Consider the following 9,265-nt stretch of genomic DNA (forward strand, 5'->3'; position numbering starts at 1 on the left):
GATATTTGCTGCAAGTCGGTAATAAACCAGTTACCTGGACACGTTGAATGATGATGACGAATAATTGTTTAACGTCCAGCGGCAAATTAATTACATGCATATGATATGCTGAAGGATAAATAAAGCCAGAAAACTGAGACCATAAACAGAAGCGTCCAAACCGTCTAGTGCCAACCTCGCATGAAGAAGTTACAATCCCGTAATTTTATGGACTGGTAATAAATATATATCGGCATAAATGCAGAATCACTCACACTCATTGGCGTATTCCCCGGCGCGGGACGTTTGCGCTTTTTCATGGAACATTTGCGCTTTGGTGTTTTTTGGGTTTTTTTTACACTTGCGCTTCAAAACATAGGACATTTAGTACGCTTTTTTAAAAAGGATATTTGAGCTTTTGTGATATTTGGTTTTTATGACTTCCCCACATCTCCTTTTTATATATCATCAATGTTTTGTTGACAGTTGCCTTTTGCGATCTTTCACTCATTGACATACACCGCACATCTCCTTTTATAGTCATGATAGTAACAATAAACTAGCTTCTTTTACAACTCGATAATGGGGATCAAAGGGAACTTTAAAACGATAAAATATGAAATATAAAAAAAAAAACACGAAACTAACCTTTTTCTGTATTCATAGCAGAAGTTTATAAGCAAAAGAGTAATCAACATGCAGTTTCGTATATAAATAATACTAACCGTTACTGAAGACAATCTCAACGTGCAACATGTTCGGCGTGTTTATAAAGGACTGTTTGTATCCATTTTCACTGAATCTAAGATACTTCAATAATAATCTCTAAAAATATACCTAAAAAATAAGTTTTACTACAAACTTCAAGACAAATCTGAAGATCTTTGACTCTAAATTACATAGAAACAACAAAATTCTTAACCACAAAGAAACTTCAAATTACATAGAAACAACAAATTTCTTAACCACAAAGAAACTTCAATAACCCGAAACTACAAAATTCTAAACTGCAAAGAAACAGCAAAATTTCTAATCTACAAAGAATCAAATAAATTCTAAACTGCAAAGAAAAACCAAATTAAAAGTTTGAAAGTTTTTAGTTAGATTCTTGAAGATGGATTCATATTTTTTTTTTTTTTATTTATATCGTTTTAAAGGGCATCCGATACAGTTTCTCGATAAAATATCTTTTTTTATAATTTTGTAATATGTTGTAGGCCTTGGCGAGTTATAAAATAAAACACAAAATAAAACATAGATCACCGTGCTTGTTTTCGAGAAAATTGAGGCTGAAAATTGGGGATTTGTGCAATTTTGTAAAACAATTAGGCTATGTTATAAAATTTTTGGAGCAGATATTTTTCGTCGTAAATTATTAAGATCGGGTTCAATCTGAAGCTGTGATAAGTGACAAAAAGGAATAAAATAAATCACTACACGAATAACTATACAATTATTCAAGCCTTGCTTGACATTGCGGACCAGATGCTCAAAGTGGTATTTTTTTAAACCTAAAAAAAATGGAAATAAACTGTTTCTGAAAATGTCATTTTTATAATTTTTCTGCATAAACTGTAAAGGAAGTATTACTAGTATCATTATCATCATTACTATTGTTGTTCGACACTCTAACTATACGTGATTTAAGAGTTCAAGTAGAAAATTCTCAGTAAACTCTTTTACGATTTATCACTTATATAATTTTGATAGCCTTAAATTCAGCTTACGTTTATCTGAAAATAAAGATAGCAGTATATCTCCTTAGTTTACACATGATTATAATTTCATTTTCGATGAGATAATTATACTTTATAGGAAGTGGTTAGTGATATAATATATAATGTATAATGTATATAAATGTTCTTAACAAAATAAAGAGTCAAGAAAACAAACATACACGTTGATTAAAAAATAAAAACATTAGACAAAAAATATGAATTGAAGATTAGCAAAATAATAAAACCTCTACGCAAAATAGATTTTAAGAACAAGTTTTTTTCTGTTGTACTTAACACCACTGTCCTCGGTTTGGGTGAAGGTTCTGATCCCGCTTACATGTTTAACCTCGCCACATTCTGTATGTATGTGCCTGTCCAAAATCAGAAACATGTAATTTAGTGATTGTCGTTTGCTGATGTGTTACATATTTTTTTTTTGTTAATATTTTTTACAAAAATTAGGACGGTAGTTTTCTCGTTTGAATTGTTTTACATTTGTCATTCGGGGCTTTTTATAGCTGACTGTGCGGTATGGTCTTTGCTCATTGTTTTAGGCCGTACAGTGACTTATAGTTGTAATTTGTTGTAGGCCGTACAGTGACTTATAGTTGTAATTTGTTGTAGGCCGTACAGTGACTTATAGTTGTTAATTTGTTGTTGACCGTACAGTGACTTATAGTTGTTAATTTGTTGTTGGCCGTACAGTGACTTATAGTTGTTAATTTGTTGTAGGCCGTACAGTGACTTATAGTTGTTAATTTATGTGTCATTTGGTCTCTTGTGGAGAGTTGTCTCATTGGCAATCATACTACATCTTCTTTTTTATATTTCCTCATAACAGTATACTTAAATATAAACGTGATGAATTTGAAAAACCCGCACGACGACCTAGTTAATTTACTGTCTTGAACAATTTAGTGAGAACTCTGTCAACAATGCCAAAAATATATCAGTAAACCCATCAATATTGTCCATGATGAAATGTAGACTTATCACCAGTTATAACTTACACATTACACAATCTATCATCTAAAGACAATCGACAGTGAAATGTTTGCCACTGAACTTTAATCAACTTACAATGTATCTTTAGATGATCAGACAAATAGACTGGCTTATCTATTATACATACATGTGTGTGTGTGTTTTTATTGCATCCTTTTGTAATGATTTATTTCTAAAAAGAAGTATTATTGCAAGGGAGATAATTCTAATCAGGAAACAACACTTCTTAAAATTTTCAACAGAATATATTGAGTTGTTTCCCTTATATCGTCTACGTTTCACCAGTGTGACTCCGTGTGCTCTCTACCAACTATAAAATGAATTTGATAGTTTTTTTATATTTAAGAATTTGTTTTATTCCAATTTTTGCACTTGTATGGATAAACATGCTAATTATACCTATTTATATATAACGAGCTTTACAGTAATAACATGCACATCACAGAAATTCCGTTTTATCCACATGTAACATTTTAATCTGAATAAGAGATAGATATATGCATTTTAATACTGCGCTAGCATTCTAACTGTTATATATTTATACTAAGTAGTTATTAACACAAACAAAACACAACACATCGTCGCCTAATAAAGGTATAATAATAGGAAAGAATTTAATTTACTGCATCATGGATCGAGATAAATACACACAACTGCAGCTTGTCCCCTTATTATAGATATAAAAGTCTGGAATGAAGTTACTTTTTTTTTTCAAAGGTGAGACAATTGCACATAGAAGTATTGACCTTCTTGTGTATAAATTGAAGTTTGATATGTAATTACAATGTTTCGAGACATTAATTTGTGTTGAACAAGAAACAGTATCCCCACTCTACCCGTGAAATGACAGTAAAATATGTCCATAAGGTGGTATTAAAGTATTATATGCATTTAATGAAACGCTACAATCGTGAAAAGGAAATGAAACTTTCCTTATTTTATTGTTGTCATGTGACGCTAGTATTACCATTTGCAGATGGTCATCTGATCAGACGGATACTTTTAAATTACATGACCTTGAACTAAACTTCCTCCTTATAGATATAAGAAGATGGTATATAAGGGCCAATGAGACAACTTTTTTGTATATATATAAAAGTAAACCAATATACGTCAAAGAACGGTCTTTAACACAGAGCCTTGCTCACACCGAACAGCAAGCGGTAAAGGGCCCCAGCAAATGACTAGTACCGTAAAACCATTCAAACGGGAAAACTAACGGTCAAAATAACAGAAATAATACAGAAAGTCAACCATAACCATGAACAAAATTCCGCCATATAACGATGTAACCCTTCAACAAAATGCACATACTATAGTAGCACACAATAAGACTGCTATAAATGAAACAATTCATGGAGATCACAGTGTTGTCAATTGGTCCTAGATAACTCTCTCACTGACAATCATACGAACATTTCTTTATTTTGATAAAAAAAAATCTATACTGATCATTGTATATTTTCGATGTATTTTTCAACTCCCAAAAATAAGTCCTTTGGGTTAAGCAGTTTTGCATGTGTGGGGCTATTATCAACCACTGAACCAACGTTCATCTCGCGGTTTGTCTGATAAAACATCGAATTTAATTTCAGTTGTGTGAATACCTCAATGCAGTTTCATGCTGTGTTTTATTTATTTATCAAAATTCCAAACATTAAATTAAAAAGATTTATAGAGGCGTGAATGAACGCAGAGAGGGTCAGATGATCAAGAAGCTAATTTTTAACATCAAAAATCAATTTTCATGAAATGTTTTTTGTTGTTATTTGATCGTTCGGTAAATAAATGAAGTGTTTAATGAGGTTTTAAACAATTCAGTAGTTGTCTTTTAAAAGATTTATCTCGTGAATGTTGTAGTGTTAACCTACTCAGTGCCCGCTTCCATTTAAAATAACTTCATAAATAAAATCGTCAGATTCCTCAAATTTCAATCCTTGTGAAATGTGAGATTTAAAATAAATCAGATCACATTTGAATTAGTACTGGACAGCTAAATTTGCATTTTCTTTATAATAATTCCTAATTTTGATTTCCTAATTACAGGTACAACTGGACAGCGCGAAAAAAAAAGAAATATCCATCATTCCCTTCTATTGATTGATCTTGATTGTTTCCTAAACTATGAAATTGAAAAAGGCAGTAACTTACGTAATATTTCTTTTCTGAAGTTATTTTAGAAGGAAGATGATGATATAAACGGTATACATGCATGTGTTAAATATGTAACTGATTTGAAAAAGGATAGCAATACTGTTATGTCATTCTTTCGTATACATCCCAGGCTACATTGGTTGAGTTAAATTCATTCATAATTTCATAAGAAAATTGTGAAATTGAATAAGTCAGTGCGTAATTTATATTTTAGAAATCCTAGAAGCAGAATAGCCATACCGCATAGTCATCAATAAAAGGCTTCGAAATTACAATGCAAAACAATTCAAACGAGAAAACTAATAGCCTATTTTTTTGTCTAGCAATAAGAAGTTATTGCCGATGATAATTTACAATCAGATATAGCGTTTACCAACATTTATAAAAGATGTTTTTTTTTCTGTCGTAAATAGCTATAGGTTGAGTGTGAGACAATAGTATAAATTGATCTGTATACATGTATAATGCGGTGTTTTTACAGTTCTATAGATAGTTACTTAACACAGCTTTGTTTATTCGAAGTTCATGGGCATACTCGAAATTTCGGCCGCATCACTTTAAATAAAGTCTTGTAATCTTGTAACAATCTTTTTTATTAGAATTTTTGAGGTTCCCTCAATATGTATTACAGAGCAAATGACTAGTTTTCTCTTTCAAGCGACTCTGATGCAAACATTCCGTAACTCTTGATTGCAATTTTTACAGCAGACACAAAATGTACAATTGATTCAGGAGAGTTCACGTGTCTATCAGCGCCTCACAGAAACTTTCATTCTTAAATACAAAACAACGCATGTAAAAACTATTACGATTATGAGATATTTGTCTAATTAGTTTTGCATAGGTTAGAATAAGAAAAAGATTTTCACGGTGTGTGCTCTGATGACAGATCCAAATGCATTCATATTAGTCGCTGCACAAGCGTTTCATGGACAAAGGCTTTTTTGGAATCCAGTAATAAAGTGCGCGAAAAATGTTCACGATAGTTTAAACCAGATTATTTTTAGGCATTTGAGATAGCAATAAGAAAAATAATAAGCTTCCTACACGAGGCATCAGACGTCTCCTTAAAATGTCAGGAGACATGCTAGAATAATAAGTTCTGAAAAGAATCTGATTGGTTCCAACAGTGATGACCAAACCAATCGCCAGTGCCATTAAAAAGTCATTGGAAAACCAGGAACTGATATTGACAATGGCAGTACCATGCAGATTCCACTATAATTAACCAGGGAAAACAATTTTCTTGTCGGTCGTAAAGTGTAAATAAATATCTGTACTGGTCAGATATTGTTTTCCCTGCACACCTTATTGACCATATGTCAAAATATGCATTTGAAACTAATTTGAAAATGCATGTGTTGATCATCACAAATGTCAATTAAAGTTCTGAGTCAGGTGTTGAGTGGCGGCTATCGACTTCAGAAATGCCAATGTATAGCAGTATAAGTTTAAAACAATTGTTTTTATACCGCTGGTTTGTGTCAAAATGTACTTGACATTTTACATCCAGCTAGTATATTGTAGGTCCATGGATTCTAGCAAAAAATAAAAAAAAGGGGGAAAGAGGGAATGAATAAAAACTATGTTGTTTTTTGCTTGTCGTTATAGAAGCCTCCATCCTGCACGCACACTCAGTCTTTCAGTCCACTCTTACGCTACTTACAACTTTAATATTATAATAGCTTAAACATTTTCAATATATGGTTAAAGATTCCAATTTTATAAACAGTGGTATTCAAAACAAAATAAAGGTATAAAACACATTTTTATTCAACTAATCCAAAACTGTCGATATATCGTATATAAACCGTGGCATTCTTTCTTATACGGATTATAATATCAAGTTGTCACAGTACATTAATGGTCACATTTACTGACAACACCGGAAAACTTTAATGCAATATTTCAATCATAAATCGAGGATCAAACACTTGGATTGAACATATCGATTGACAAGAAAGACGATGGACCCCGAACATTGCGTGAATTCAAATAGAACTTTAACCTACAGTGGCCTGGGCTCCTAGTAAAGATTTACTGAATAAAGAGAAAGAAGCCAGCATTAGCGTTGATTTACTAAACAAACATCCTAGATAAACTAAATGTGTTGGTATACATGTCAAATATTCATCAATTAACAAAATGTTTTAGTTGCACTTTGCCAAAATACTCAATGACTTGCTCCAAGAGCAATAACATAAATAAGAAATAAGTTACAACTCATTTGCTACGTGGCATCTACGGAATATATAGTAAGGGAGCTACCATTTGATTTTTATGGGGGGGGGCTAGGATGAAAAATTTTGTCCTGCATTTTTTTTTAGATGTAATCTCTGTCCTGCCTTTTTATCAAGTTTTCACTCTGTTCGGTCCTGCCATTTTTTTTAGTTTATCCTGACTTTTTTTTACCTAAATTGTCGTCCTGACTTTTTTTTTTGCAAGTGTCTCATCCTCCATTTTTTTTTTACTCAAAACTCCTGTCCTGTCTATTTTTTTCAAATTTCATCCTAACCCCGCCATAAAAATCAAATGGTAGCTCCCTAACATAGAAATTCAAATGTTGATGCAAGATCATAACTGACTATATGTGGTATGGGTTTTACTCATTGTTGAGGAATAATAGCTGTTAATTTCTTTGTCATTTGGTCTTGTGGAGAGTTGAAGCCGTTACCACATCTACTTATTTGTACATGTAACGATTGTCTTTTGGAATTAATGTATCATCATGATTTTCATATTTTTTGTGTGTTCAAAGTCCCAATGGCAGGGTTGATATAAATATGGTGTTGGCTTCGTTATCATCACAAAATAAGGAGACTTTTATCCACTTGTGTTCGTGGGAGGCTAACATGACCCGTAATATTGCGAAAATGCAACATGTTTACATGCAAATATTTTTGTATATCAATACATCTATAGATTTCAATGTGTTCTCTAATCTTGTAATACACAGTAATATTTTCTTTATTGTTCAATGACTTATGAATCTAATAATATTAACATTATACTTGACAACTTGACATATGCTTTTTATTACATATACTGTTAAAGAAAAAACTAGTGTTTCTGTTCTAAACTTTAGGCTATCTTGCAATGTCTTGGTGGAAGGTGTTATTCTGGAGGTCGTGTTAGTGTTGGGAACGATATATTTGTAATACATATTTAGCCACATAACATTTAAAGTGTTAACTGTTTGTTATCTGTTACAAAATGTTGCAATATCATACTTTTTTCCGTGCGTTCCTTATCTTAGTCCTTAACTTAGTGGAAACTATTGTCCATGCATGCCGTGACAATGTTACTCTGTCATAACTTAGTGTAAACTATTTTATTTGTTTTCCTACACTATGCAACACTTTCAACAATTAATGTAAACTACTGACCTTGCACGCCGTGGCAATGTAACACTGTCATAACTTAGTGTAAAGTATTTATCGTGTGTTCCTAGACAATTTTATTCAGTCATGTGTGGGGCATCGTGCAAGACACATACTTTGGGATGTCAATGTCTACAGACAAAAACCATGATTATATATACCAATACAACAATTGAAACTGCAGAAATGAAATTATATTCCCATAAGTTAAACCAAATCTCCATGTTTCACTACTACTGTGCATTTTGCATGCTTATCACAGAAGTTTCAATGAAATGATAAAGTCATGTAGGTGTTATGCAGACAAAGACAAAACTAGTTCTTCAATTGTGTAGGGGATATAATCTAATGATATACAAATAAAGTCAATTATTCTTAAGGACTAGGTTTTCAAGAACTAAATCTTAACCTTAACATATTAATTTGTTCAATCATCTTTCAAAGTATCATGGAACATATACTTCTGGGAAACAATGAAAGTATTTAAGATATGATTGATGAATGGATGGATGTCTGTTTAAAAGTCATCAACAAATATGCATATTTCAAGGTCAATTATACCTGACTATGTGGTATGGGCTTTGCTCATTTTGAAAGGCCATACAGTGGCCTACAGTTATCAATTTCTGCCATTGGGTCTCTAGTGACGAGTTGTCTCATTGGCAATCATACCACATTTTCTTTTTATATATATTCAGGACAAGAACATGATAATGGAATATGAATTTTAACTCTGTTTTGTACTTGACACACATGCTCAATCAAGATTTCAAACTAGCTACTTCACAAGATAACAGTCCACAAAAGACATATGCAACCAAGATACATTATTTGGACTCAAAACTAACCAGTTTCTGCTCTTACTCCTTTTAAGTCTGCTTGCTTAGCAGAGTTGTAGCAAATATCAATTTCAAAGTCTTTGGTTTGATATTGCCAAGGGATAGAAAGGAGGGACACATTATCAAGAGATGCCAATGGCAATTTTTAAGATATGACCATTAAACTTAAAAACATAAGTCAAAAAAATCA

This window comes from Mytilus edulis, chromosome 8 (assembly GCF_963676685.1).
Source record: "Mytilus edulis chromosome 8, xbMytEdul2.2, whole genome shotgun sequence".
Taxonomy (NCBI): Eukaryota; Metazoa; Mollusca; class Bivalvia; order Mytilida; family Mytilidae; genus Mytilus; species Mytilus edulis.